Source organism: Belonocnema kinseyi, chromosome 2, assembly GCF_010883055.1.
Source record: "Belonocnema kinseyi isolate 2016_QV_RU_SX_M_011 chromosome 2, B_treatae_v1, whole genome shotgun sequence".
Taxonomy (NCBI): Eukaryota; Metazoa; Arthropoda; class Insecta; order Hymenoptera; family Cynipidae; genus Belonocnema; species Belonocnema kinseyi.
The window spans coordinates 81,167,002-81,171,503 of NC_046658.1; positions in this window are offsets into that span (position 1 = coordinate 81,167,002).

Consider the following 4,502-nt stretch of genomic DNA (forward strand, 5'->3'; position numbering starts at 1 on the left):
AATCATACCGGAGCTAAAAAGATGTCTATTTAAAAGGTTGATTGTTTTTTTCGAAATTCTGTTTAAAATATGCCAAGGGTTAAGCCCATTTATCTAGTTTTTAAGTAGATATTGCAAAAATAGTGTAAATTTCCATGTTTTCTTAAATTTTCAATAACTTCCGAAATAGTCAACATTTTTTCAATGTTCTTGGGCTCATTTTGAAGCTTTTTTTTACTGAATTAATCAAATTAATCAAATTAATCAAATTTAATCAAATACTTCAATATACGATTGTTAAAAATTATAAACTACGATCCCTGACATCAATAGGATATACCGGGATATCCCATTCGATCCCATTTATCTCCTAGGTTGTCGCAAGAAATCCCGCAAAGCGATATTTGAGATATCCCCAAGATATCCGAAATATTTATAAAAAATGTAACTTTCTACTTGGGTCATTTCAATATACAAGAAACGTCCCATAGATATGCTGGATATTCTGGGTATACCCCAATTTACGCCTTGCAGAATATCCGACGGGTTATCATGGGTATATTCCTGGGACAACCTGGGAGATTTGAAGGATGTATCTCTAGATTAGAAAGGTTTATAGAGAATTTGATTTTAAATTATAAAAAATAAAATAAAATTAGCTGAAGCAGGACATTTTCTAAACAAAATTGTAATAGGTTTTCGCGATTTTAGATAAAATAATTTTTAAGAAATCATTTTAATCCGAACCGAAGGTGCGTTATAATTTTTTTTCTTTTGAGTCGTTGAGCGGAAAAAAATTACTAAAAATTGAAGGCGGTAAAACACTTAGCAATGTGACGATGTGGCTTTGATGAAAATTGACGAAACTCATGATAAAGAGGTTAGGCCACAGTCGGCTGTCAATTATAACTATTTTGATTTGATAGCTTTATTTTTTAAGGTTTGCGGGACAAAAAAGTTTTCCTGTTGTAATACATGGATTAGGAATCAGTAGTACGTAGAAGGAAAACAGTAAGTACAATTATTAAGACATTTTAAAATCGTGCATATATACAAATTTTTTAGTAAACATGACTACATTTAAGTACTTTTTAAATGAATTCTTTATACAAAAGTTTTTGTTTAAATGGTTTTATAATATTTATAATGTTTTTAAACAATATTTTTAGACTTATATTTTCGATGTGCACATAAACAAACAAAAAATAGGCACAGACAAAAAATTTTGAGAATCGCTGACGCATAAGCTGTGATTCCTGGGAAATACGACCGCTTCCACACCAAAGGGGCCCTCCAATCGAAATCGTCATAGAAAATTCATATTTCAACATTAAATTAAAAATAGTAACCAATATGTAAAAAGTATTTTATGAGCGTTTTTAAAATTAGAATTTTATATAGAGTAACAAATTTTCCCCGCGCAGCCACAATGTTATAAAAAGAACAGGTATCTCATATTATGAGAACCACACCGTGCAACTATGCACTTACTATGCCTGACCTGTACAATGAAGAACTTCAACACTATCTATATTTTCCTACTTAGTTATTCAATCTCCATCACTCCAAGCAAACTTTACTGCTAAATACATATTTAATGAATAATAAATAGGGTTTAAAGAATTCCCTTCCAAGAACTCGACCACCATCGATTTCACAAAAAGTTCGCCTATAATCTTTGGAAGCCCAATGAAAAATGGACTATACCACGAAATTACTCTTTCTTCAAGGGCTACAAGTTAGTGATAGAACCAACAGAGTGGGTCTCTTAGTTTAACTGATACCCCGCTATCTCATATTACGAGAATTTCTCATATTCGAGTACTCTCCTCCACTAAAGGATCAATTTATTGGAAAAATGATAACTGAATTTGGAAACAACCCTATTTTGATTTGAAAGGAGGAATTTTCAAGAAGATTTTAAATTTTGAATTAGAACAAGGAATTTTGAAGGTAATGATAATTATAAACTGGAACAGAAATTTTTTGAAGCAATCATATGTAATTCTAAATTGTATCAGAGAATGAAGAAAAAATTACTAGTTAGTTATGGAATAAAGAATTTTCCAAAAGAATTATAATTCTAGATTCGATCAGTAAATGAAAAAAAAGTAAATTTCACTTTAAAAAGGGAATTTTCTAAAAGAATTATAATTCAGATCTAGAATAAGGAATTTGCCCAAGAATGATCATTCTGACTTGAGAGAGGAAGTTTTCAAGAAGAATTACAATTCTGACTTGGAACACTGAATTTTCCAAAAAAATTACAATTTTCACTTGAAACGATGAATTTTAGACAAGAATTATGATTCTGATATAAAATAGGGAATTTTTGAAAAATTAGTCAATTCTTGCTTGGAAGACAGAAGTTTCCAAGAAATTACAATTTTCACTTAAAACGGGAAATTTTTGGATAAGAATTATAATTCTGACTTGGAACAGAGAATATTGAAAAAAAAATGACAATTCTGAATTTGTTCTGAGGCTTTTTGAAAAAATCTTATAATTAAAATCTGTAACGGGGAATTTTTGGAAAATAATTATAATATATGATTTGGAATAGGCTATTTTTGAAAAAAAATTATGGTTTTCATTTGGAAAAGAAAAGTTTCCAAAATAAGTATATGTAATTCTAAATTTTCCCAGTGAATTAAAGAAAAATCATAATTGAAATTTGGAACAAGAAATTTTCAAAGCGAATTATAATTCTGACTTGGAAGAGGATATTTTCAAGAAAAACGACAAGTCAGACGTGGAAAAGTTAATTTCCGAACGAAACAAAAAATTACAATTTTGACCGGAAACGAGGAATTTTTGGAGAAGATTTATAATTCTGATTTATAACTGGGGAATGTAGAAAAGATCTATAATTTTGATTTGGTTTAGGGTATTTTCCTGAACCATGATATGTAATTCTGAATTAAATTAGGAAATTTTCAACAAAAGAGCTATTATTTGGACCTAGGACAAGTAATTTTCCAAAAGAATGATACATCTGACTTTAAATATTTTATTTCCGAAAAGAATCACGATTCTGATTTAGAATGAGGAATTTCGCGAAAAATGATCATTTTCAGGAGGAAAGGGAAATTTTAAAAAGCGATTATATGTAATTCTAAATTTGATCAGAGTATTCAAAAAAAAATTTAGATCCGGAACCAGGAATTCTCTAAAATAATTATAATTCCGACTTAAAAGAGAAAATTGTCGAGAAAAATTATAATTCTGATTTGAAACAGCGATTTTTCGAAAAAAAAACTACAATTGAGCGTGCGGATTGCACAACGACCTTAGCGCTTGGTCTCAGGCTGCCTAGTAGGCAAAAGAGGAGATGACGCGTGGCTACGGGCCAAGTTAATTGGACAAATAATTTTGAAACTGCTGTCATGTCCAATCGACTCGGTCCTTAGCAACGCATTATCCCCTTTCTTGTCTACCAGGCAGACTGACTCCGAGCGCTAAGGTCGTTGTGCAATCCGCACGTTCAATTATGACATGGAACATAGAAATTAAAAAAAAAATTCTTAGTTGAAACATAAAATTTCAAAAAGAAGTATCATTTACAGGGCAGAAAAATTGATCGGAAAATGACCAAACATTAAAAATAATCAGACGGTTATAGATACTATAGAAATTTCACTTATTGAACCTAATGAAAAGAGCTGAAAGGAAAAATGCCGTATAACGTCCACGTAAAACTTCTGGTACTAACTGAATGTACCTTCACCGCTCGAATTTTCAATTTATAGGAGAATAGAAGTTCGCCAACGAGAAGGTTCTAATCCTCCGATCTTAGTTTCCAGTGCGGAGTGCACAATCGAATTAGGGAGGACGTGACGATGAACGACCGCTAGAGTTGAAGTTCAGCTTTAAGAACCCTCTGCCAAATGCCCCTTTTTTATAAATGAAATATGGCTTATGATTTATCTCAGCATATTTTACAATCATTAAGTTAGTTCAATTTATGTAGGAGTTTGGCATTTATCTCAAGTGTACGAGGTCTGTCTGGGAAGTATTGGACCTTATGGTATACCAAAAGTAAGAGTTAATTTCGGTCAATTGCGATGATATCTTCTTCAAAGTAATCCCCTTTGGAAGGAAACACCTTCTTCCAGCGATATTCCTACATTCGGAAGACTCCTTAAAGTCCCCTTTCGGAATTTCTCTCCGTCTTGATACCGTTTTCCTTTCAGATGATACTGCAATTAAGGAAACAGTCAGAAATCACAGGATGTCAGGTCAGGGCTATATGGGGGCAGTTTAAGTTGTGTAAGGCCGTGTTTTGCCAGAAATTGCTGAATGAGGTGCGATGAATAGAAAGGTGCGTTGTCGTGGTGATGGACCTAGTCTTCACTGTTGCAAAAATCAGGCTTTTTCCTTTTTTACGTCACATTGCTTCAGGACTTCTGGGAAATTTGTATTAATTAACACTCAAACTAGTCGCAAATATTAAGGTGTTTTCGCCATTATACATCTGTTAGAGCTAGAGTCACTTTCCACTAAAGTACGACTATTTTTAAATA